This window comes from Triticum urartu, chromosome 2 (assembly GCF_003073215.2).
Source record: "Triticum urartu cultivar G1812 chromosome 2, Tu2.1, whole genome shotgun sequence".
In the NCBI taxonomy this organism is placed as follows: Eukaryota; Viridiplantae; Streptophyta; class Magnoliopsida; order Poales; family Poaceae; genus Triticum; species Triticum urartu.
The window spans coordinates 96,365,552-96,393,370 of record NC_053023.1 but is presented as its reverse complement, the minus strand read 5'-3'; positions in this window follow the sequence as shown (position 1 = coordinate 96,393,370).

Below are 27,819 nucleotides of genomic sequence, written 5' to 3'. Positions count from 1 at the left end.
TCTAGCATGAATCAATCTCAGTTCCCTTTGAGCCTGGGTGGCGGTCCATAGGAAGATCACACGGGTACTCCGGATTTCCAAAAATATAGGCAACACTAGGTACTCCATGTGCCTCAATCCACCCAGATGTGTATTTAAGTTGCCACCTTAAGTTGAACCACTAATTATCAATCTCACATCTGTCATGGATTTCACTCACCCAAACCTCGTCTACGCGCATAGCATAGCAATATAAGCAATTCGTAAGTAACCCCCAAGGGTTTGAATGTAACAGGGCAATAGGTTCTACCTCATCAACTACTTCCCAACCCACATGTTAATAACACCCTAGTCATGCAATGTTTGAGGATTGGAACTAATGCATAAAAACTGGGTGATAAAGGGGTATGATCAAAGTGTTACTTGCCTTGCTGATGATCCGCGTAACCTAGAGACTCCAAATAACTCGCTTCGCACTCCAGGAATTCTATCGCAAACAAACAATAGCATACATAAGCAATCAAGCAAAGAAGCACGGGTAAAACTCAAATAAGAAGATTTAACCAGAAAGTTCAACTTAAGAACTCCGGTTTGCAAAAAGAATCAAATCGAACGGAGCAACGAAACTCAACGGCGAAAGAAAACAAGATCCGTTTACTAATCTGGACCTAGGTTAAATTTTACAGTAGCAAAAACTTGTTCAAGTTGGTTAAGCGGAAAGAGGGTCTCGAGACGAAGATCTAGGCGCTTGAATCGCCTAATTCCGACTAACGAGCGGAAAGATAAACTAGAACGAAAATCGGATCAGAAATCGCGATCAAAAATAATTGTGAAATAGTCCGATAAAAAAACTGACGAACAGGCTAACGAACGAGCATTCGTTATATATAACTAACGAGCGAAAACCGTTCGTTAAAACGAACGTACGGACGAACGTCCACTAAAAAGAAAAAAACCAGGAAAACCGGTGAAGCGAAAAAAACGAACTAGGGTTTTCTTTTAAAAAACCAGATCGTTTTTTTAAACCAGCGACTACCTCGTCGGTCCGGCGAGGCACGGCGGCGTCGGCGAGGCGAGGTGCGACAGTGGGCGAGGCGGCGGCGGCACGGCACGGCAGCGGGCGGCTGCGGCTGCGGCTGCGAGGTGAGGCGAGGCGACGATGGTGGGTGGTGGTGGTGGCGGGGGGAGTATATAAGGAGGGGGTGTGCCTTGGGAAGGGGCAAAGGCGGCGGGGAGGAGTCCTAGCCGGACTCCTCGAGTCGGACGGCGGCGGCGCGGCCGGTCTCCTGGAAGAGATGGCGCGCAGGGGGTGGGCCGGTGGCTGGGCTTCGGCCCAGTTAGCCCCTGCGCAACTCTGTTTTTTAAAACAATTCCACCGAACATAAAAAAATCCTAGAAAATAAAATAAAAATCTAAAAATTCCAAAACAAATTTTCACCGTCTAAATGAAATATGTAGAACGAGATGCACATTTTCTTGGCCCTAAAATGAAATTTTGAAAACGTGCAATTTTTCTAATGCAAATAAAATCCAAATAAAAAAAATATTTGATTTTAATATTTTGCCCCCAATATTTCATTTATTTTGGAAAAGTCATATTATCCCCTCTCATATATTTTTAATATGAAATATTTTCGGAGAGAAAAATAATTAAAACCAAAAATCCTCGTTTCAAAATTTGATAAAACCAAATTTGAAAACCGGGGAAATCCCCAAGTCTCTCCGAGGGTCCTTGAGTTGCTTAGGATTTCGAGGATCGAGACAAAATGCAATAAAATATGATATGCAAGAATGATCTATGTATAACATTCCAAATTGAAATTTTGGGATGTTACAACGGCTTAGAACCGGGACTTCAAAAATGTTTTGAACACCACGGAGCATATGAGATGTTCCAAGAGCTGAAATTGGCATTTCATACTCATGCCCATGTCGAGAGATTTTAGACCTCTGACAAGTACTTTGTCTACAAGATGGAGAAAAATACCTCAGGTAGTGAGAATGTGTTGGGGAGCGTAATAATTTCAGAAAAATTCCTACACACACGCGAGATCTATCATGGTGATGCATATCAACGAGGGGAAGAGTCGTGTCCACGTACCTCGTTAGAATAGCGGAAGTGTTATGACAACGCGGTTGATGTTAGTCGTACGTCTTCACGATCGACGATCCTAGTACGAAAGTACGGCCACCTCGCGATATGCACACGTCGGCTCGGGTGACGTCCCACGAACTCTCGATCCAGCTGAGTGTCGAGGGAGATCTTTGTCAGCACGACGGCGTGATGATGACAGTGATAATGAAGCTACCAACGCAGGGCTTCGCCTAAGCACTACGACGATATGACCGAGGTTGGATTTATGGTGGAGGGGGCACCGCACACGGCTAAGGGATCAATTGATCAACTTGTGTGTCTAGGGTGCCCCCTGCCCCCGTATATAAAGGAGCAAGGGGGAGGACGGCCGGCCCTTGGGGCGCGCCATGAGAGGAGTCCTCCTCCTAGTAGGAGTAGGACTCCCCTTTCCTAGTCCTTCTAGGAGGGGGAAAGGAAGGAGGAGAGGGAGAAGGAAAGGGGGGCGCCCCTGTCGTGGTTGTAAGTCTGATAGTAATGTAGGGGGTAAGTATGGAGAGGCGAGGTCTTAGCTATGGAGAGGTTGTAAGGACGCAATGTTTACGAGTTCAGGCCCTTCTCGGAGGAAGTAAAAGCCCTACGTCTCGGAGCCCGGAGGCGGTCGACTGGATTATGTGTGTATGAGTTAGAGAGGTGCGAACCCTTGTCTCGGAGGAGGGGGGTGGATTATATAGAGTGCGCCAGGACCCCGGCCAGCCCACGTTACGAAGGGTTCAATGTACATTAAGGCAGGGCGTTTTTGGTAACGCTAGTAATAAAGTGCTATGATGACCATAAAAGCTACTTAATGACCGACCGTTAGCGTGCGGGGCGCCTTTAGGTCTCCTGGCCGTCGAGTGGTTGGGTCTTGGTCGAGTGATTGCTTCTTGGTCGAGTGTCTTCGAGTCTGTCGAGTGGGACACCTTCAAGTCGATTGAAAGGCGATTTCTTCTAGAGATGTCCTTGGGTAGGGCAGTTAGGGCAGGTCCATGACCCTACCCTAGGTTCATAGCTTCATCATTAGCCCCCGAATGGATCGAGGTTTGAGTGGGGAAGGAGTTGAGGACCTCTCCGACTCATTTTTCATGCCGTGAGCATATCTTGCTTCGGGTCAATGGACCCAAGTGATGACAGCAACTTCCTTTTCAGTCGCCTTGATCCATTCTTAATTCTTCGTCGAGTGAGTTTCTTTACCTGTAAGGTTCTGAGTGACGGTGCGGAGGAGATCTTTTAGTCTGACAAGTTTGTTTGCTGCCCGCGGATTTAGTGGGATACGAATTTCGGGAAGCGCGTGGGACGGGAGAGGCCGTAGTAATTGGATGGGATGGAGCGGAGCCACCTCGATCCTCGCGCCACCTTTTTCGCCATGTATCGCTTGCGCGGTCGTTACGGGATTTGACGGAGCCATCTGGGCCTACCTGTCAGCCACTCGGAAGCGGCCTCATATAAGGCGTTGGACCGGAGTCCCCCAAACAGTGCGCCCCATTACTTCTTCTCCTTCTCACGCCTCTCGGCTGCGCTTGCTCTCGCCCTAGCGCCACCGCACCACACGCGTCTCATCGGTGACAATGGTGAAGGAGAGGACATCGGCTCTGGAACGGGCGAAGAAGGCGACGGCGAAATCGAAGGGGAAGGCGACGAGCCAGGGCGGATCTTCCTCGCGGACTGGCCTGCCGAGGGGTTGGATCTAGGGCGACTAGATCCACTCGAGGCCCAACGGGGAGCAAGAGCAAGCTCTGGAAGGCGAGGCGAGTGGTGGCGAAAGTGGCGAGTGGACTTTCCGATGGTGAAGGGGATGGAGGAAGCGACGACTCGAGTGATGAGGAAGAAGTTGAACCGCCTCCTCGCATAGAGAGACGATCCAAGCTTGACCAGGATCGGCCGAGTGCCCGCGACAAGGCGACTGCTTAGGCTGGTCAGTCTTCGAAGCGTCCTCAGATCTCTTCACCAACCACGACTGAGAAGGCGCCAAAGCATCCCAAAGTTGGCAGAACCGAAGACTCGGAAGGCGCTACGAAGATCAAGATGATATCCCTGTCGCCTCCGTGTGTGAGTGTCTCTCCTTGTATTCACTCGACGCCCCATGCTGTTTGTTTTTCTTGTTTTAACTGGACGAACTTTGGAATTGTTAGCACTGCCACTTCCGGGACCTCAGCTTACAGGGATGATGATGAGGTGATGGAGGATGCGGTCACTTCTAATCCGGGTATGATTTCTGCCATACTATCTTTCTTTGGTCGATTCAACTGCATCGTGCATCACTGGGTGACGTGATTTTGGCAATTTGAACTTTGTACAGCTCCCAACATTATTGACCTCCCTGATGATGATGAAGAGCCCGAGAGGTCTTTGACGAGGAAGAGTAGGCGAGCTCCTGTAAGTGAGGCGCTACAGTCGACGCCGAGGGCGGAACCAGTCGTTCAGGACACTGGTGACGTCAATCGGGGTTCTGTTACCTTCGCGGAGCCCCTGTCGAGTGCCTTGCCTTCTTCTTCGACCGCTCAGGCCCCTGTCGACCCGCCTTCACTTTTTGCAACCCATCATGTCCCGGAGGACGAGGTGAATGCTGCTAGGGAAGCCATACGCCAGGCGGGCATTATGATGGAGAAGATGAAGACGGTGCGGGACGCCAGCCAAGCCGCCTATGATGCCAGCTCGGCTCTCCAGAGCAATGTTCAGGTTAGTTGGTCGCCGCTTGTTCTGTTAGGATATGCTATCTGAAGATTCTTTCCGAAAATCTTTTCATCTGTACACCCACTGGGTGTGTCGATTGAATTTTTTGGACTAGTGGGGGATGCTGAGTGCACCCACTGGGTGTAGTCCCGAGGCTACGACGGACTGTGGCAGTCGACCGTAGTCTTTGTATTTTGTCGAGTAAAACCGAACTGGTAGTTTGTTTCTTCTGCTCGAGCGATCGAGTGGAATCAGAACCGGTGGGGGCACGCAAAGTGCACCCACTGGGTGTAGTCCCCGAGACCGCGGTCGACTGCGGGCAGTCGACTGTGGTCTGAGTTCTACTTTGTCTCTTTTTTTTGAACTCGACTCCGGCGGGCCGGTCGAGTGGAATCAGAACCGGTGGGGGCACGCAAAGTGCACCCACTGGGTGTAGTCCCCGAGACTATGGTGGACTGCGGGCAGTCGACTATAGTCTTAGTATTTGTCTTTTTGCTGTGGAATAATTTCTCCCCTTTGATTTCAGAAATCTTGTGATCTTGGAGCTCGCTTCGCTGATTTGGAAAGTCAGCAGATTCAACTGAAACTTGACTTGGAGCTGGCCAGGACAGAACTGCAGACGGTCAGAGACGGCGCCGCCGGTAAGACAAGTCTGTCGACTGGTCAGTTTTAGGCCCGAGCACCCTTCTGCTATTTCTGAATCAATCATCATTTCTTTGCAGAAAAACTGAGAGAGCTTTGGCGAAAAAGGATCAGGATTTGTCTGCTGCCCAGAAGGAGGCTGACGACAGGACCGCTCTGGCCGAACAGAAGCTGGCTTCAGTCGGCCAGTTGGAAGAAGAGAATACCAGGCTGAAGACTGCTCTGAATGAAGCCAACAGGGAGTGCACACGTTGGAAGAAGGAGAACCTCAACCTGAAAAAAGATGGAAGGCGTCGCTCGTAGGAGGGACGATCTGGAGAGCTACCTGAGGAGCCTTGCCAAGAAGTTGTATATCAAGCTTGAAGGTGCACATTTAGTTCCGACTGATTTTTTTTGTGTCGACTCAGTGTATGAAAATTGACTTATCCTTGGATCGTGAATGCAGAGTTTTGCCAGAACTTTGAAGAGGAGACTGGGCGGATCGAACCAGGTTTGGATCCAATCAACTCTCCCGTGAAAGATGAAGCTGCCATGAATTTGCTCCGACTGGAATCTCGCATTGACGGTGCCGTGGACTACTTGGCTCGACTGAAGGTCGCCATGTCACGGATCGACCCGGCACTTTGGCCAGAGGCTACGCTCCAAAACGATCTCGAGTCTCTGATGACTCGACTTAACGGAATCCCTGACCGAGTGCAGGAGTGGAAGAAGTCTTCTGCTCGGTGTGGCGCTGATGTGGCTCTGTCCTTGGTTCGTGTCCACTGCAAGGAGGTGCGACAAGACAAGCTGGCAGCAATCAAGGTCGCCAACACCCAGAAGCATGACTTCCGAACCTTTATGGAGACTTTCATCGCTGCAGCCACTCGGATAGCCGACGGCGTCGACCTGGATGAGTTCGTCGAGCCTGCCAGCCCTCCTCCCGCGGAGTGAACAAACTCTTATGTCCCACCTTAAATTTGCCTCGGAATGCCGAGTGGTTTTTGTAACCGTTAAACTTTTTCGGGTCGCATGCCCGAGTACCTCGATCCGTGATCCAAAACCTTTAGGATTTTATCTGAACTGGTTTACCGTTGAATATCTTTATGAATCTCCTGCTGAGTGAACCCAATCTTTATTCGAGACAACTTTCTGTATTCGTAGCACAGCTCCGAAGGAGGGGGAAGTAGTCGACCCATGCCTTGTATTTGTGGCAAAGCTCCCAGGGGCGGGCAGCGGTCGACCCACACCCTGTTACTGCAGAGTGGGACGGAGCGCACATTATATTTGGCGAAGCTCTCCAGGAGAAGGTGGCAGTCGACCAGCCCCTCGTCGTCCTTGAGGATTGAGATGTGTTTGGGAGAACTTAGGAGAGTACTGGACTGCAGCTAAGCCCCTGAGTGGGAGTATTGCTCTGCACTCGGTAGGGTTTTTTCAAACTTAGGCGAGTGCCTGACTGCAGCTAAGTCTCTAGGTGGGAGAACTTAGGCGAGTACTGGACTGCAGCTAAGCCCCCGAGTGGGAGGGTTGCTCTCCACTCGGTAGGATTTTTCAAACTTAGGCGAAGTGCCTGACTGCAGCTAAGTCTCTGAGTGGGAGAACTTAGGCGAGTACTGGACTGCAGCTAAGCCCCGAGTGGGAGGGTTGCTCTCCACTCGGTAGGATTTTTCAAACTTAGGCGAGTGCCTGACTGCAGCTAAGTCTCTGAGTGGGAGAACTTAGGCGAGTACTGGACTGCAGCTAAGCCCCCGAGTGGGAGGGTTGCTCTCCACTCGGTAGGATTTTTCAAACTTAGGCGAGTGCCTGACTGCAGCTAAGTCTCTAGTGGGAGAACTTAGGCGAGTACTGGACTGCAGCTAAGCCCCCGAGTGGGAGGGTTGCTCTCCACTCGGTAGGATTTTTCAAACTTAGGCGAGTGCCTGACTACAGCTAAGTCTCTGAGTGGGAGAACTTAGGCGAGTACTGGACTGCAGCTAAGCCCCCGAGTGGGAGGATTGCTCTCCACTCGGTAGGATTTTTTCAAACTTAGGCGAGTGCCTGACTGCAGCTAAGTCTCTAGTGGGAGAACTTAGGCGAGTACTGGACTGCAGCTAAGCCCCCGAGTGGGAGGTTGCTCTCCACTCGGTAGGATTTTTTCAAACTTAGGCGAGTGCCTGACTGCAGCTAAGTCTCTGAGTGGGAGAACTTAGGCGAGTACTGGACTGCAGCTAAGCCCCCGAGTGGGAGGGTTGCTCTCCACTCGGTAGGATTTTTCAAACTTAGGCGAGTGCCTGACTGCAGCTAAGTCTCTGAGTGGGAGAACTTAGGCGAGTACTGGACTGCAGCTAAGCCCCCGAGTGGGAGGGTTGCTCTCCACTCGGTAGGATTTTTCAAACTTAGGCGAGTGCCTGACTGCAGCTAAGTCTCTAGGTGGGAGAACTTAGGCGAGTACTGGACTGCAGCTAAGCCCCCGAGTGGGGGTTGCTCTCCACTCGGTAGGATTTTTCAAACTTAGGCGAGTGCCTGACTGCAGCTAAGTCTCTGAGTGGGAGAACTTAGGCGAGTACTGGACTGCAGCTAAGCCCCCGAGTGGGAGGGATTGCTCTCCACTCGGTAGGATTTTTTCAAACTTAGGCGAAACGGATTCGCAGCTAAGCCACCCGCTGGGGGATTTCTTACGCAAACAAAAACAATAATAATCACTGGGAAAATTATAACGCTCTTGTCTTTGATAAATAAACTACAGGAGTTTTTCTTATTACATCTCATCCGAGTGAGAATTCAAGTATAAAAGGGGCGGAGTAGCTCCGCATTCCAGGCTCGTGGCTCATCAATCTGGCGATCGACATTGTAGAGGTGGTATGCTCCATTGTGGAGGACTCTGGTGACTATGAAGGGGCCTTCCCAAGTAGGAGCAAGCTTGTGTGGTTTCTGCTGATCCACTCGAAGGACTAAGTCTCCTTCTTGGAAGGCTCGGCTCTTCACGTTTCTGGCATGGAATCGACGCAAGTCTTGCTGATAGATGGTCGATCGGATCAGGCCATTTCTCTTTCTTCTTCTAGGAGGTCGACTGCGTCCTGCCGGGCTTGTTCTGCTTCATCTTCTGAGTAGAGCTCGACTCTGGGAGCGTTGTGAAGCAGGTCACTCGGTAAGACTGCCTCGGCTCCGTAGACCAGAAAGAATGGGGTTCTTCCGGTCGATCGATTCGGGGTTGTCCTCAATCCCCAAAGGACTGATGGGAGCTCGTCGACCCATGCACCTGCTGCGTGCTTGAGATCGCGCATCAATCGGGGTTTCAGTCCTTTGAGAATTAGGCCATTTGCCCTTTCTGCTTGTCCATTCGACTGGGGGTGAGCGACCGAAGCATAGTCGACCCGAGTGCCCTGAGAGGCGCAAAAGGCCCTGAACTTCGGAATCGAAGTTTGACCCATTGTCCGTGATGATTACTGTGCGGAACTCCATATCTGAATATCAACTCTCTGATGAAACTGATAGCGGTGCAAGCATCGAGATTCTTGATAGGCTTGGCTTCAATCCATTTGGTGAACTTGTCGACTGCTACCAGCACATGAGTGAAGCCGCTCCTGCCTGTTCTCAGTGGCCCAACCATGTCCAGCCCCCAAACAGCGAAGGGCCAGACGAGTGGAATGGTTTTCAGGGCTGACGCGGGCTTGTGCGGCATATTGGAGTAATACTGACACCCTTCACATTTGTCGACTATCTCTTTAGCCATCTCATTGGCCCTTGGCCAGTAGAACCCCGCTCGGTATGCTTTAGCCACAATGGTCCGAGAGGACGCATGATGACCACAGGTCCCCGAGTGGATATCGTTAAGGATCATCTGACCTTCTTCTGGTGTGATACACTTCTGGCCGACCCCAGTCGCGCTTTCCCTATATAACTGTCCCTTTATGACTGTAAAGGCCTTGGATCGACGGACGATCTGTCGAGCCTCTTCTCGTCTTCTGGGAGTTCTTTCCTTAGGATGTACGCGATGTACGGTTCTGTCCAGACGGGAGTGATAACCAGCACTTCCATTATCAGATCGACCACAGCTGGAACTTCAACTTCAGTCGGATCCGTGGCGCTTTTTGGCTGCGGGGCCTCTTCCGTGAAGGGATCCTCCTGGACTGATGGTGTGTGGATGTGTTCCAAAAACACATTGCTGGGAATGGCTTCTCTTTTGGAACCTATTTTTGCCAAATCATCAGCTGCTTGATTTTTCAGTCGGGGTATGTGATGAAGCTCTAACCCCTCGAATTTCTTCTCCAGCTTTCTCACTGCATTGCAATAACCAGTCATGGCTGGACTTCTGACATCCCATTCCTTCATCACCTGATTAACCACCAAATCTGAGTCGCCATAGACCATGAGGCGACGGACGCCGAGTGAGATGGCCATGCGCAACCCATATAAAAGTGCTTCATATTCTGCCTCGTTATTGGAGGAATCAAAATGGATTTGAAGAACATATCTGAGTTTATCTCCTCTGGGGGAGACCAACACCACTCCGGCACCGGAACCACTCAGCATCTTGGAGCCGTCGAAGAACATAGTCCAATGCTCCGAGTGAATCTGAGTCGGCAGCTGCTGTTCAATCCACTCGGCGACGAAATCTGCGATTGCTTGGGACTTGATAGCTTTCTTTGCCTCAAACTTGATATCAAGGGGAAGGAGTTCAATCGCCCATTTTGCCACTCGACCAGTTGCATCCCTGTTATGCAGGATCTCTGATAATGGAGCGTCGCTGACGACTGTAATGGAATGATCAGAGAAGTAGTGAGCAACTTTCTTGGTGGTCATATAAATCCCATATACAAGCTTCTGATAGTGAGGATATCTTTGCTTCGATGGGGTCAAGACTTCAGAAATATAATATACTGGGCGCTGAACTTTGAAGGTTTTCCCTTCTTCTTCCCGCTCGACCGTAAGTACCGTACTGACGACTTGTCCTGTGGCTGCAATGTAAAGCAGCAAAGGCTCTTTGCTGATTGGGGCAGCAAGCACCGGCTGGGTGGAGAGCAGAGCTTTGAGCTCTGCAAACGCTGCATCAGCTTCGGGAGTCCACTCGAACTTGTCGACTTCTTCATCAATCGGTAAAGAGGTAATGCCTTTTCACCGAGACGAGATATGAATCGACTTAGGGCGGCCAAACAACCAGTAAGCTTCTGGACGTCGTGCACTCGCACAGGGCTTTTCATTCGGAGTATAGTGCCAACTTTTTCTGGATTGGCGTCGATTCCCCGTTCGGAAAGAAAACCGAGTAACTTTCCGCCAGGGACTCCGAATGTACACTTTGATGGATTAAGCTTGATATCATACCTCCTGAGGTTGGCAAAGGTTTCAGCAAGGTCAGTCAGCAGGTCGGAACCCTTCCGTGACTTGACCACAATATCATCCATGTATGCTTCCACGTTCCGACTGATTTGAGTGAGTAAACACTTCTGAATCATCCTCATGAATGTGGCTCCGGCATTCTTGAGGCCGAACGGCATGGTAACATAACAGAAGCACCCGAATGGAGTGATGAAAGCTGTCTTGATCTCGTCAGGTCCATACAGACGGATCTGATGGTACCCGGAATAGGCGTCTAAAGAAAGACAGTCGCTCACATCCCGCAGTCGAGTCGACTATCTGGTCGATGCGGGGGAGAGGAAAATGATCTTTCGGGCAGGCCCGATTGATATGTTTAAAGTCAATGCACATGCGAAGTGACTTGTCCTTCTTGGGGACCATGACAACATTGGCGAGCCACTCGGAGTGGTAGATTTCTCGGATGAACTCCGCTGCTAAGAGCCGAGCCACCTCTTCGCCAATAGCTTTTCTCTTTTGGACGGCGGACCGTCGAAGATGTTCCTTGACAGGTTTTACTTTTGAGTCGACTCTCAGGCGATGCTCAGCCAGCTCCCTGGGAACACCTGGCATGTCAGAAGGCTTCCATGCGAAGATGTCCCAGTTCTCACGGAGGAACTGGATGAGCGCTTCTTCCTATTTGGAGTCGAGTGTTGTCGAGATATGAGTCGGGCGGCGCTGGGGTCGGTCGGGTGGATGTGAGCTGTCTTCGTGTCGCCAGTCGACTGGAAAGCTGACTCTGTAGCGGGCTTCTTGGCTCGCAACAGATCACTCGGGTCTGCAGTCTTCTGGTGATTCCTGCAACTCCACCACTGCCATCTGTGCGTCGGCGATCTTCGAACCCTTCTGAAAACATTCTTCCGCTTTCTTCCGATTGCCCGTAATGGTGATCACACCTTTGGGGCCAGGCATCTTCAATTTGAGATACACGTAACATGGTCGGGCCATGAAGCGTGCATAAGCCGGCCTGCCCAAAATAGCGTGATAGGCACTCTGGAAGTCTACAACTTCAAATGTCAATTTTTCTTTGCGGTAATTCTTGGAATCACCGAAAACCACATCAAGAGCAATCTGGCCGAGTGATTCAGCCTTCTTCCCAGGAATGACTCCATGGAAACTCATGTTGCTGGCACTGAGTCTGGACATCGGAATGCCCATCCCCTTCAACGTCTCAGCGTATAATATGTTCAAACCACTGCCACCATCCATCAGGACTTTGGTCAGTCGAGTGCCTTCAACAACTGGGTCGACCACCAAAGCTTGCCTCCCAGGGGTGGCGATGTGTGTTGGGTGGTCGGACTGGTCGAATGTTATGGCAGTCTGAGACCATTTCAGGTAACTAGGTGTCGCCGGAGCGACCATATTCACCTCTCGGTTAATAACTTTCAGTCGACTTTTGCTCTCAACATCAGCAAAAATCATCAGGGTGGAATTGACTTGAGGGTATCCGTCATCACTGTCCTCTTTGTCCTCGACCTTGTCTGACTCCTTTTCCTTCCCTTGGGCTGCTTGCCCTGGAACTGCTGGATCAAGAGTCGACACTGCCGAGTGGTATGTTTCGGGTAAATAAAATTACCCTCTTCATCTTTCTTCGTGTGGACGAGACACGGTAAGTCCAACACATCATTTCCCTCCTGGTCTTTAACCTTTTTGGGGTTCCAAGGCCCTTTAGGTTTCCCTTTAGACTTTCCTTGGGCCAAAGCTAAGGCTTCCCCGGGAGCCGCTGGCTCGGCTTTCTGATGAGGACATGACTACCTTGTATACGACCAAAAATATTGCATGTTTCTGTGTCCAATGACTTATTGCATGTTTGCTTATTTAAGCATGTTGTAGCATGTAAATTTGATGCAAGTAAGGTTTATTCATCGAAGTTAGGATGGTTTAATGATGAACATTGCCAATCTTTTGAAGAGAATAAGAGCTTCACTTATATGTGCAAACTGAGTTCCAATATTTTCATGCCTTCTACTTCTTGTGATAATTTTTTGGCTTTAGATTTTATGAACAATGAAAGTTACTCATGTATACATGTGACATATGTGCAAAAATCAAGGGAAGTTAAAATGGATGACATATACATATACAACATGTACACCTTGTCTCTTTAGTTAGCCACATTTCAGATTAAGCAATGCCGAGGACGGCTTTGTTTTCAAAAAGGGGAGGATGATGAGGACATGACTACCTTGGATACGACCAAAAATATTGCATACATGCATATTTGTCAGGTGATTTCTAATGCAAACTATTCAATAATCTATTTATGTATCCAGAACAAAAATACTTCACACACTTTTGTGTTTTGTCTAATTGCAGGTGTATGGGACATTTGTACAATCCACATATGAAGACAAGGGAAAAGGAGAAGTTTAGGTTGTGTTCAAAAAGTCCTCTCACGTCACTTTTGGGCCAAGAGAAGATAGAGTCCAAGTCTCTCACGTTCTGGATTCAGATTCAGACTGCACAGACATACCTGAGTCAAAACGCCAACAACTTTTTCATACGGACTCCGAATTGGGTGATTTGTTTTTTGTTGGAAACTAGATTTCGTGCTCTTTCCAACCCAATTGGATTCACCTTCAAATTCGTCCGGAGCGTTGAGTTACGGACGAAACAATCTGACGTTGCAGCAGAATCCGAGTCAAACTACAAGCCCAAAGGTGTTGCATCACCTCCACTTGGGCCCATGAGCCTTGTACGACTTAGGGTTAGTTTTAGGCTGCCTTGGGACGTCCTCCCACCTCCTTGGCCGCCACCCCTTGCTCCTATATAAGTAGATCCATCTAGTAGCTTTTTCCTTGGGATTTGTTTAGTTAAAAGTTAGCCATTGCAACTTCGTGTACTTCGTTTGTGTCCAACGACCAGACCAAGACCGCTTCCGATCCCCACCATTATCAATACTTCATATATATTTGCAATATTCAGATTGCTTTATCATATTCTTGCTCGTTCTTCGATTGCTTGCAGGAATAGACCTTCGTGGTCAGGCTGACCGTGCTTCCAGCATCGTCAGTAACCTCAGGAGATTGGTTTAGCGATTGCTAAGGCGCAACGTCGTGCACGTTTGTAGTCGGATCGTCAAAGTCGTCTCCACCAAATCGATAGTTATCATCTCATCGAAAGATCGGGACCCTCGCCTCTATCAAGTGGTATCAGTTTTCAGGTTGCTCGGTGAGAATTTCCAGTTTTCCTAGATTAGATTTATTTTCTTACCTATTGTCCAAGAAAGTCACAAAAAAGAGTTAGATCTATTCGTCCTTGGTCCAAGCCAGTCTGAGCCTTTGCAATTTTCTTTTCATTGCTTGCATAGTTGAATTATCGGTTGCATCGTCGTGTCGAGTTGCTGGTCTTAGTGTCTAGTTCGTTTAGAGTTTCGAGTTCTGTTCACATTAGTCACGCCACCGCTGCATCATTATCTCTTCCGCTGTCCACCACCCATCCATCAATTTTCACCACGACTACCCACCATTCATTGTCATAATAATAGTTGAGATCTCACATCTTCACTTGATCCAATCTTGATGAGGACATCAATACCATTGTTACACCCACAGCCCCTACTGTTACATATACTGGACCAATTACTAGAGCTCGCGCACGCCAATTAAATTACCAGGTACTTTCGTTTCTTGGTAATGATTCTAATGTTCATGAGATTATGATGCTGCCTAAATTGGATACATTTGTTTTGCTTTCAAATGAAGGGCCTAGCTTGGAGAAGGATGAACATTGGAGCAAGAACACGCATGAAGTTGATGGCATGCGCAAGGGGATCAAGAACGGAGTTACAAGTGATGATTTTAGGACTTTGAACCCGCCATAAGGAGTGCATGAAGCCATGGACGAAATATACAAGATGCCACTTCATAATATTCGTCCATAGGCTATTCTAGGTGCTGCGTCACCTTATTAATGGGCCAGGCCCATGTAATTTCGAAATACTTAAGTATAGGCTATTTTTAGAGTCCGTATGTGTGGGGAAACAAGAGTTAGGGTTGGTTTCGGACCCCACCACTCAAGGGCCACGAAATTCCCCCCTCTTCCTCCATATATATAGCCCTTAGGGCGTCGTTTAGACTTTGGGTTTTGTTTAGATTAAAAGTTCGCCATAGCTGCAACTTCGCGTACTTGTTTGTGTCAACGACCAGACCAAGACGTCACAGAACCCCACCTTGATCAATAAAGCTTTCATCTTATATTCGCAATATCCAGATTGCAATCTCAGTTTCTTGCTTGTTCTTCGTTTGCTGCGCAGGAAACAGACCCTCGTGGTCAGGTTGATCGTGCTCCGGCATGGTCAATAAACCCTCGAAGTTGGTTTAGCGATTGCTAAGGCGCGACGTCTCGCACGTTCGTAGTCGGATCGTCAAGGTCACTCCCACAGAAAATGATAGCCACCATCTCATCGAAACATCGGGACACCTTAGCCTCTATCAGTGGTATCAGATTCCAGGTTGCTCGGTGAGATTTTAACAGTTTTTCGTAGATTAGATCGAGTCTTTTCTTCATACCTATCAGTCCACGAAAAAGCCACAAAAAAAATTAGGGTTAGTTCATCATATCGAACCAATCTGAGCCTTTGCATAATCTTTTTAGGGTTTTTGCTTTGTTGAATTTGCGGTTGCATCGTCGTGTCAAGTTGCTGGTCTTAGAGTCTAGTCTTTTAGAGTTTCGAGTTCTGGTCATAAGTTGTCACGCCGCCGCCGCACCATCATCATCGCCCATCTACCACTTTTGCTTATCCGCCACCGCTCTGAATCCTTATCCATATACCACTACCAATCCGTATCCATATACCACCATCAATCTCTATCCATATACCACCACCGCTACCATATACCACCACCGCTGCCATATACCACAACCATATATCCACCACCAATCCGAGTTCTTCTCATATTAGGTTTGTTCTTGAGATCAATCTCAATTCCGATTCGTGTTTCCTTGCCTGCGTAGGTCTCGGAAAAAAAAAGAGTCTGGAGACCCCCGGGCAGTTTTTAGGCCAAAATTTTCACGGGCAAAAATATTTTTTCCCTATCCTATTTTTAGGCTTTTCTGAGTCTTTTGAGCCACGTGCCATCATAGTGATTTTTTGTCGCACTTTTTCGTCGTCGCTGCCCTGATTTCCGAAAAAAAAAAGTGGAAAAAAAAATTTCGTGCCCATCCTATCAGTTTGACGAGGGAAGAGTTTTGAGACACTCGCCATTATAGTGTATTTTCGCAAAAAAAAGGAGCGCAAAAAAAGAGGAGCGCAAAAAAAGAAAAAAGAGAGGCGAAAAAAAAGAGGAGCGAAAAAAAGTCCAGAGTGTGCTTTTCCCTTATTTACGTGCAGCGCCGTGATTTTGTTAGTGTTCTAGGCTCGCGTCTCTAGCACGGTCTAGCCTAGGACCAGCACAGTACCGTCGTTGAGCGTTTATTCAACTTTGCATCTCTGAATTGATTATTGCTGACATTTTTGCTACCATATCATAAGCCTTCCCAGCTCCACATACATCTACATCGTGCGTTTGACACCACCTAGCAATCAATCTATCCAATCTTTGAGAGTTTTGACTACGACGGTTGCCGATCACCACCTGCTGCTGGGTAAGAACTGGTAAGAATTTGATATTCGCTTGCCGGATTTGTGATACACCACCACCACCACGACCACTTCCTAGTAGTCTATAGGATCATATTCTTGTGTGTTTCTATTGCTGCTAAACATGGCAGGATCACAAGCCGATGAGACAGATTGGGAGAACATGACAAACAAAGAGCTACATGATAAATTTCAGCAAATGATAAGTGGACAGGTGCAAGATGTGCTAAACAGATTTGAAGAGGCCATGGAGAAGATAGATGGCATGGAGAAGACGTTCGAAACAAAGCTCGATAACAAGTTTAATGAATTGCTCGCGCATCTTCCACCACCACCACCAGCTGCACCTAAGCACCTCTACAACAATAACAACAACAACAACAACAACAACAACATCGCCTTCCAAATCAAGTGGGACGGGCACTGCGCATTCCCCTTGAGCCTGGTCAAAATTTTGGTGCCGCTGTTGATGCTTCTGCAGCTCCTGCTGCTACTGGAGGAGGATGATTTTGCTGGCGATTACGAGGATGAGGTTGATCAAAATCAGAACTACGTGCCACCACCAGCACAGCAACCATCAGGTCGTCCACATGCAAATAATGGCAATGGTAGGGCTCACCCTCAGGTACGAGATCATGACCATCTCCCTAAACTAAAATTGAATATTCCACCATTTGAGGGTAGATATGTTCCTGATATATATCTTACTTGGGAGTTAGAAACTGAACAACGATTTACATGTTTACAATATCCCGAGGAGAGACGTGTTCCTGCTGCTGTTTGTGCATTCACTAGTTTTGCATGTGTTTGGTGGTCTGAGCATTGTAGATTATATCCCATTCCTGCTACTTGGGCTGCTTTGAAAACTGCTATGCGTACTCGTTGGGTTCCACCATATTATCAACGTGAATTACTTCAAAAATTGCAGCGCTTAAGACAGGGAAAAAATTCTGTAGAAGAATATTATCAGGAATTACAAACTGGCATGATTAGATGTGGTATTGTTGAGGAGAATGAAGCTATGCTTGCACGTTTTATGGGTGGATTAAATAGAGAGATTCAGACGATTCTAGAGTATAAGGAGTATACTAATATCACTCGTTTATTCCATCTTGCTTGTAAAGCTGAACGTGAAGTGCAGGATCGACAGGCATTGGCGGACTAACTTTTCTGCAGGTCGACCTTCTTCATGGACACCACGTGCATCATCTACTTCCACACGTTCTGCTTCACCGGCGCCTCCGTCGGCTGCCACCTCCAACCGTGATACAATAAAGCAGGCACAATCACCACTATCTGCCAAGAGCACACCTTCTGGGCCTGCAAAGAGCTCTTCTTCATCCATGGCATCAACAGGGCAAACACATGATATTATTTGTCGACGTTGCAAGGGTGGAGGTCATTATGCGAGAGAATGCCCATCTAAGCGTGTGATGATTGTTACTGAGGATGGTGGGTATGAGTCCGCTAGTGACTATGATGAGGAGACTTTGGCTCTTATTACACGTGACGAACACGGTGGAGACGATTCTGATCATGAGACGCAATACATGGCTCCTGAAGATGCTGACAGGTATGAATGTTTAGTTGCTCAACGTGTTTTGAGTGTGCAGGTTACACAAGCTGAGCAAAATCAGAGGCATAATTTGTTCCATACAAAGGGAGTTGTGAAGGAACGTTCTGTTCGCGTGATCATAGATGGAGGGAGTTGCAACAACTTGGCTAGCATCGAGATGGTGGAGAAGCTATCTCTCACCACAAGACCACATCCACATCCTTACTACATCCAATGGTTCAACAACAGCGGCAAGGTTAAGGTAACACGTACTGTTCGTGTGCATTTTAGTATCTCTACATATGCTGATTATGTTGATTGTGATGTGGTACCGATGCAAGCATGTTCCTTATTACTTGGTAGACCATGGCAATTTGATAAAAATTCTATTCACCATGGTAGAAACAATCAGTATACTCTTGTTCATAAGGATAAAAATATTACTTTGCTTCCTATGACTCCTGATTCCATTTTGAAAGATGATATTAATAGAGCTAATAAAGCAAAACAGGAGAAAACTAAGAGTGAAAATCAGATTGTGGCAAAAGAATTTGAGCAACAAATGCAGCCTAATAATCATAAACAATCTAGTGTTGCTTCTGAAATTAAATTGAAAAGTGCATGTTTACTTGCCACCAAATCTGATATTGATCGATCTAGATTTTAGCAAATCTGTTTGCTATGCTTTTGTGTGCAAAGAGGCATTATTTTCATTCGAGGACGTGCCTTCCTCTTTGCCTCCTGCTGTCACTAACATTTTGCAGGAGTTCGCCGACGTCTTTCCACAAGACGTGCCACCGGGATTACCACCTATTCGCGGGATTGAGCATCAAATTGACTTAATTCCCGGTGCATCATTACCCAACCGGGCACCATACCGTACCAATCCAGAGGAGACGAAGGAGATTATGCGTCAAGTACAAGAACTGCTCGACAAAGGTTATATACGCGAATCCCTTAGTCCTTGTGCTGTTCCTATCATTTTAGTGCCGAAAAAGGATGGTACGTCGCGTATGTGCGTTGATTGTAGAGGCATTAATAATATTACTATTCGTTATCGTCATCCTATTCCTAGGCTAGATGATATGCTTGATGAATTGAGTGGCTCTACAATATTCTCCAAAGTTGATTTGCGTAGTGGTTACCATCAAATTCGTATGAAATTGGGAGATGAATGGAAAACAGCATTTAAAACTAAGTTTGGATTATATGAGTGGTTAGTCATGCCTTTTGGGTTAACTAATGCACCTAGTACTTTCATGAGGTTAATGAACGAAGTTTTACGTGCTTTCATTGGACGATTTGTGGTAGTTTACTTTGATGACATATTGATTTATAGCAAATCTTTGGAGGAACATTTGGAACATTTACGTGCTGTTTTTATTGCTCTACGTGATGCACGTTTGTTTGGTAACCTTGGAAAGTGCACCTTTTGCACCGACCGAGTATCTTTTCTTGGCTATGTTGTTACTCCACAGGGAATTGAAGTTGATAAAGCCAAGATTGAAGCTATTGAGAGTTGGCCGCAGCCCAAAACGGTCACACAAGTGAGGAGTTTCCTTGGCCTCGCTGGTTTCTATAGGCGTTTTGTGAGAGATTTCAGCACCATTGCTGCACCTCTCAACGAGCTTACAAAGAAGGATGTACCTTTTGTTTGGGGTACCGCACAGGAAGAAGCCTTCACGGTATTGAAAGATAAGTTGACACATGCTCCTTTACTCCAACTTCCTAATTTCAATAAGACTTTTGAGCTTGAATGTGATGCTAGTGGAATTGGATTAGGAGGTGTGTTATTACAAGATGGAAAACCTGTTGCATACTTTTCTGAAAAATTGAGTGGGCCTAGTCTGAACTATTCTACTTATGATAAAGAATTATATGCTCTTGTTCGGACCTTAGAAACATGGCAACATTATTTATGGCCCAAGGAATTTGTTATACATTCTGATCATGAATCTTTGAAACACATTAAAAGTCAAGCAAAACTGAACCGTCGACATGCTAAATGGGTTGAATTCATTGAGACTTTCCCTTATGTGATTAAACACAAGAAGGGTAAAGAAAATGTTATTGCTGATGCCTTGTCTCGTCGTTATACTATGCTTTCACAACTTGACTTTAAAATATTTGGTTTGGAGACCATCAAGGATCAATATGTTAATGATGCTGAATTTAAAGATGTATTGCAGAATTGTAAGGAAGGGAGAACTTGGAACAAGTTCGTTCTTAACGATGGATTTGTGTTTCGTGCTAACAAGCTATGCATTCCAGCTAGCTCCGTTCGTCTTTTGTTGTTGCAGGAGGCGCATGGAGGAGGATTAATGGGACACTTTGGCGTCAAGAAGACGGAGGATATACTTGCTACACATTTCTTTTGGCCAAAGATGAGACGGGATGTTGAGCGTTTTGTTGCTCGCTGCACTACATGTCAAAGAGCTAAGTCACGACTCAATCCTCATGGTTTATATATGCCTTTGCCTGTACCTAGTGTTCCTTGGGAGGATATATCTATGGACTTTGTTTTAGGTTTACCTCGAACAAAGAAGGGGAGGGATAGCATATTTGTTGTCGTGGATAGGTTCTCGAAAATGGCACACTTTATACCATGTCATAAAAGCGATGATGCTGTTAATGTTGCTGATTTGTTCTTTCGTGAAATTATTCGCTTACATGGTGTGCCAAATACTATTGTTTCAGATCGTGATACTAAATTTCTTAGCCACTTTTGGAGATGTTTATGGGCTAAGTTGGGGACTAAGCTGCTTTTTAGTACTACTTGTCACCCCCAAACTGATGGACAAACTGAAGTAGTCAATAGAACATTGTCTACTATGCTTAGGGCTGTTTTGAAGAATAACAAGAAAATGTGGGAAGAATGCTTGCCTCATATTGAATTTGCTTATAATCGTTCATTGCATTCTACTACTAAGATGTGCCCTTTTGAAATTGTGTATGGTTTCCTACCTCGTGCACCTATTGATTTGTTGCCTCTTCCATCTTCGGAGAAGGTTAATTTTGATGCTAAAGAACGTTCTGAATTGATTTTAAAAATGCATGAGTTAACTCCAGGAAAACATTGAGCGTATGAATGCTAAATATAAACTTGCTGGAGATAAGGGTAGAAAACATGTTGTGTTTGCACCTGGAGATCTTGTTTGGTTACATTTGCGTAAAGATAGATTTCCTAATCTGCGCAAATCAAAGCTAATGCCACGTGCTGATGGTCCTTTTAAGGTTTTAGAGAAAATAAATGATAATGCATATAAACTTGAGCTACCTGCAGATTTTGGGGTTAGTCCCACTTTTAATATTGCAGATTTGAAGCCTTATTTGGGTGAGGAAGATGAGCTTCCGTCGAGGACGACTTCATTTCAAGAAGGGGAGGATGATGAGGACATCAATACCATTGTTACACCCACAGCCCCTACTGTTACATATACTGGACCAATTACTAGAGCTCGCGCACGCCAATTAAATTACCAGGTACTTTCGTTTCTTGGTAATGATTCTAATGTTCATGAGATTATGATGCTGCCTAAATTGGATACATTTGTTTTGCTTTCAAATGAAGGGCCTAGCTTGGAGAAGGATGAACATTGGAGCAAGAACACGCATGAAGTTGATGGCATGCGCAAGGGGATCAAGAACGGAGTTACAAGTGATGATTTCAGGACTTTGAAGCCGCCATAAGGAGTGCATGAAGCCATGGACGAAATATACAAGATGCCACTTCATAATATTCGTCCATAGGCTATTCTAGGTGCTGCGTCACCTTATTAATGGGCCAGGCCCATGTAATTTCGAAATACTTAAGTATAGGCTATTTTTAGAGTCCGTATGTGTGGGGAAACAAGAGTTAGGGTTGGTTTCGGACCCCACCCTCAAGGGCCACGAAATTCCCCTCTCTTCCTCCATATATACAGCCCTTAGGGCGTCGTTTAGACTTTGAGTTTTGTTTAGATTAAAAGTTCGCCGTAGCTGCAACTTCGCGTACTTCGTTTGTGTCCAACGACCAGACCAAGACGTCACAGAACCCCACCTTGATCAATAAAGCTTTCATCTTATATTCGCAATATCCAGATTGCAATCTCAGTTTCTTGCTTGTTCTTCGTTTGCTCGCAGGAAACAGGCCCTCGTGGTCAGGTTGATCGTGCTCCGGCGTGGTCAATAACCCCTCGAAAGTTGGTTTAGCGATTGTTAAGGCGCGACGTCTCGCACGTTCGTAGTCGGATCGTCAAGGTCGACTCCCACAGAAAACGATAGCCACCATCTCATCGAAACATCGGGACACCTTTGCCTCTATCAGAGTGCCTCCAAGAATCTTGTGCCCCGCAAAGTTGGCATTTATCATCGTCTGCCATCTTTCTATCGTGCCGAACATCCTCAGTTGGAATAGAACATCTTGCTAATCTCCAGAGAAAGTTGCGGACCTCTCCGGGAACTTGAACCGACCAAAGCGAAGTCCACGCCCTTGCCTCCTCAACATAGTTTGATATTCCTGCATTATTTTCTAGCCACTCCTCCCTCCTCCTCTTAGTATCTGCCAACATGCGATAAGCCGACCTGATAGTGAATCTACCATGCTTTCCATAATTCCATGCCCAGGTATCATCCATATTCCTAGTACACAGGGGGATGCTCCAAATTTTGTTAATGTCTGGCGCCAAAAAAACTTGCTGTAACAGGTTGACCCTCCAAGCGGCGCTGGTATGATATATCAATTCACTTACCAAAACTTGCGGGTCATTTGTTATACATGCAATCGGCCTCATCATCACCTCATTGGGTAACCAATTGTGCTCCCATATGGGCGTTGTATTTCCATTCCCTATCCTCCTTATAAGACCCTGGTTGAGCACATCTCTACCCTCCATTATAGCGCGCCACACCTGCGAAGGTTTTGTTCCCAACTCAGCAGAAAGTATAGTACGGTTGGGATAATAGGTAGCTTTGAAGATGTTGGCGCAGAGTGACTGTGGGTTTTGGAGCAGGCGCCATGACTGTTTTGCAAGAAGAGCCAAATTTAACAATTCGAAGTCTCGAAAACCCAAACCTCCCATGAATTTTGGTTGGGTCATGATTTGGGGGGTTGGATTTTACCCCCAAAATAGCTTAAATAGGAGAGCTCATGTTCGACGCTCGTTAGCGTCAATCAGAGAGGTTTCGCTGAAGGTTTCGCGCAAACGGGTCGGCCCATTCCTAGGAGCCGAGTGAACGTAATAAAAACGAAAAAAATACCAGCCTAGGATGGAGTTTCGCTGAAGGTTTCGCGCAAACGGGCCGCCCCATTCCTAGGAGCTGAGCGAACGTAATAAAAACAAAAAAAATACCAGCGTAGGATGGAGTCGAACCCTCAAACTAACTCTGGATAACGAAATAAAGCGCGTTGAGTTTTTCCCAAAACCCCTAAAACGCTCTGGCGGCGCCTGGGCGACTAGGGTTTTGACCGTGGAACCGGATTATTCGGCCGGAGATTCATCGCCCGTGCTGATCGAGCGCCCCCGCGTGATCGGGCGGATGGCTGCTCCCAATGCCTCGACCAGAGGGGGGAGGGAAGATGATGAACAACGAGGTCGTGAGGCCAGGAGGAAGCTGGAGGAAGCATTGGGAAAACTTGACATATCTGAAGAAGAGGCGACCCCCCTGGTGATCGACGATCGGGTTGATGGAGGTCTGGTGAAGTGGCTTTTGGCGGGTAAGATTCTTCACAGAAATCACTTTCATATCCAGACCATCACCAATGCCCTCAGGCCGGCGTGGGGAAACCCACGAGGACTAAAGTTCAGATTAGTTGGAGTTAACATGTTTGAGGCTAATTTTGAGAATCAACGGGATAGAGATCGAGTCTGGGCTAGATCGCCTTGTCACATTAACAAGAACGTTGTGGTGTTAGCGGAGTTTGATGAGTGCATGCGGCCATATGAGGTTAAGTTCGATCGTTTGCAAATCTGGGCCAGAGTTGTCAATCTGCCCTATAACCTGAGGGATGAATCTTGGTGGAAGCCAATAGCGCAGCAGATGGACAAGCATGCCCATTCGGTAGCTTTTGATCATAATGGTGGTTTCCTGCGAGCATGAATTACAATTGATGTTGAGAAGCCGCTTAGAAGATGGATCCTCATTGATTCTGCCAGGAGGAAGAAGGTGGACATGTATGATATTCAATACGAGCAGGTTCCCTACTTCTGTTTCTCCTGTGGCAAGTTGGGTCACTCTGACCTCTACTGTCCAACGCTAGGATCCCGTGATGAGAATGGCGATCTGTCGTTTGGTTCAAAGCTAAGAGCGCCGAAGGAGTTCAGGAAGCCAACGGCTTCTGAGAATTCTTCTAGGGAGCATAATGCAAGTAATAAGACGAGGCATTCGAGTACTACTAAAGACACGGGAGATGAGGTGAACTCGCCTGTAAAGAATAGGCAGCAGCAAAAACGCAAAGATGCTCCAAATCAGGTCTATAGACCAGTTGCAAAAACTGCGCTGCTGCTTACGGATGGAGGTACCGAGACTTTTGCTGGGCCTTTGAATGAGGCTAGCGCTGCTGAATCTTCAGAAACTAAGGATGATAACGATGCATTTGCTAGAGAGCCAAAGAAGAAGAAGCCTACTCCAGAGAATTCGGTAGAGACCGCGGTGCGGTCCTGCCCGTCCCAATGAGTCGCATCAGTTGGAACCGTCGGGGGCTTGGGAACCCTGAGACAGTCCGTGAGCTTCGTAGTATTGTGAGGCTGGAAGGGCCCTCTCTGCTCTTTGTTACATAAACGAAAATAAAAGCAAAAAGAGTAGAGGACTTGAAGTTTTTGTTAGGTTTCGGAGGTTGTTTTGCTGTGGACAGTGTTGGCCTTAGTGGCGGCATTGGTCTTTTTTGGTCTAATGATGTTTCAGTAGAACTAAAAAGCTATGGTCAATGTCATACTGATGTTTTGGTTAGTAATAAAAGTCCTGGTTCTCCAACTTGGAGGTTCACAGGTTTTTACGGATCACCGTGTGCTGAAGATAGAAGTGATAGCTGGTGGTTATTGTGTACTCTTTATAATGTGCCACATGCTGCATGGATGTGCATGGGGGATTTTAATGAGACTATGTTCTCCAATGAACATTTCAGCAGAGCTGTTCGCCCTGAGCGATAGATGCAAGCTTTTCGAGAGGTTGTGGACGATCTTTCCTTCCAGGACTTGGGTTGGTCAGGTACATCGTACACTTGGGATAACCACCAAGCTGGAGAGGACAATGTGAAAGCAAGACTCAACCATGCCTTTGCTAATGAGGTGTTCTGACAACAATTTCAGCATATAAGAGTAAGGCATCTCTCATCGGTGGAGTCTGACCATTGTTTTGTTGTGGCGGAAATAAAAGAAACATAAGCTCTCAGGCCACGGGCTAAGAAGCAGTTTAGATATGAAAACGTGTGGCAGACCCATAGTGATTATGATCACCTAGTTGCAGATACTTGGCAGGGTCTGCAATGCTGTTCCAGTATGCAAGGCATATCAGATGCACAGAGTGAACTTCAGGCTACACTAGAGCCATGGAGTTCAAAAGAGTTCGGTTGTTTAACAAGGAGAGTGAGGCAACTACAGAAGAATTTGGACCGCATTCGATCTGGTTCTTTGGGCCGGGGCCCGTCGCCTGAGGAGCTGTCCACTATTAAAAAATTGAAAGAAGCGCTTCATCAGGAGGAAGTGTGGTCCAGGCAACGATCCCGAGTACCATGGCTATGAGAGGGAGACAGTAATACTACCTATTTTCAAGCACAAGCTAGACAACGAAAGAGACTAAACAAGATACAAGGCCTTCGGAGGGCAGATGGATATGTTTGTGCTAATGAAGATGAGGACAAGGAGGAAGTTCAGAGCTTCTACAAAGAGTTGTATCGATCGCAAGGTTTTGCTGATGTGGGCGAGCTGTTAGCTCATGTTCTGGTCAAAATTACACATGAAATGAATGAGATTATTACAAGACCGTATACTGCTGACGAGGTCAAGCATGTGATACGTCCATTTTGCATCATGCTTTTATATCGATATTTATTGCATTATGGGCTATTATTACACATTATGTCACAATACTTATGCATATTCTCTCTTATTTTACAAGGTTTCCATAAAGAGGGAGAATGCCGGCAGCTGGGATTCTGGGCTGGAAAAGGAGCAAATATTAGAGACCTATTCTGCACAGCTCCAAAAGTCCCGAAACTTCACGGAAGATGTTTTCCAAATATATAAAAAAAATACTGAGAGTAAGAACTTCACCAGGGGGGCCACACCCTGCCCACGAGGGTGGGGGGCGCGCCCTACCCCCCTGGGCACGCCCCTACCTCGTGGGCCCCCTGGTGGCCCTCCGATGGCCATCTTCTGCTATATGGAGTCTTTCGATGGGAAAAAAATCATAAGCCATCTTCTCGGACGAAACTCCGCCGCCACGAGGCGGAACCTTGGCGGATCCAATCTAGGGCTCGGGCAGAGCTGTTCTGCCGGGGAAACTTCCCTCCCGGAGGGGGAAATCATCGCCATCGTCATCACCAACGCTCCTCTCATCGGGAGAGGGCAATCTCCATCAACATCTTCATCAGCACCATCTCATCTCAAAACCCTAGTTCATCTAGTATCCAACTCTTGTCTCCAAGTCCGGGATTGGTGCTAGTAGGTTGCTAGTAGTGTTAATTACTCCTTGTAGTTGATGCTAGTGGGTTTAATTGGTGGAAGATCATATGTTCAGATCCTATATGCATATTAATACCCCTCTGATTATGAACATGTTTATGCTTTGTGAGTAGTTACTTTTGTTCCTGAGGACATGGGAGAAGTCTTGCTATTAGTAGTCATGTGAATTTGGTATTCGTTCGATATTTTGATGAGATGTATGTTGTCTCTCCTCTAGTGGTGTTATGTGAACATCGACTACATGACACTTCACCATTATTTGGGCCTAGAGGAAGGCATTGGGAAGTAATAAGTAGATGATGGGTTGCTAGAGTGACAGAAGCTTAAACCCTAGTTTATGCGTTGCTTCGTAAGGGGCTGATTTGGATCCATATGTTTCATGCTATGGTTAGGTTTACCTTAATACTTCTGTTGTATTTGCGGATGCTTGCAATAGAGGTTAATCATAAGTGGGATGCTTGTCCAAGTAAGTATAGCACCCAAGCACCGGTCCACCCACATACCAAATTATCAAAGTACTGAACGCGAATCATATGAACGTGATGAAAACTAGCTTGATGATATTCCCATGTGTCCTCGGGAGCGCTTTACATCATATAAGAGTTTGTCCAGGCTTGTCCTTTGCTACAAAAAGGATTGGGCCACCTTGCTGCACCTTATTTACTTTTGTTACTTGTTGCTCGCTACAAATTATCTTATCACAAAACTATCTGTTACCACTTATTTCAGTACTTGCAGAGAATACCTTGCTGGAAACCGCTTATCATTTCCTTCTGCTCCTCGTTGGGTTGGACACTCTTACTTATCGAAAGGACTATGATAGATCCCCTATACTTGTGGGTCATCAAGACTCTTTTCTAGCGCCGTTGCCGGGGAGTGAAGCGCCTTTGGTAGGTGGAATTTGGTAAGGAAAATTTTATATAGTGTGCTGAAATTTACTGTCACTTGTTATCATGGAAAGTAATCCTCTAAGGGGCTTGTTCGGGGTATCTTCACCCCGACCAGTAGAGCAAAGAGTTGCTCCTCATCCTATTGAACCTACTGAAAATGAAAATGCTTGCTTTGAAGTTCCTTCGGGTATGATAGAAAAACTGCTAGCTAATCCTTTTCTAGGAGATGGAACAAAACATCCTGATGAACATCTGATATATGTGGATGAAGTTTGTGGATTATTTAAGCTTGCAGGTGTATCCGGAGATGTTGTTAAGAAGAAGGTCTTTCCCTTATCTTTGAGGGGAGGTGCATTGACATGGTATAGGCTACGTGATGATATGAGGTCTTGGAATTACAAACGATTGAAATTGGAATTTCA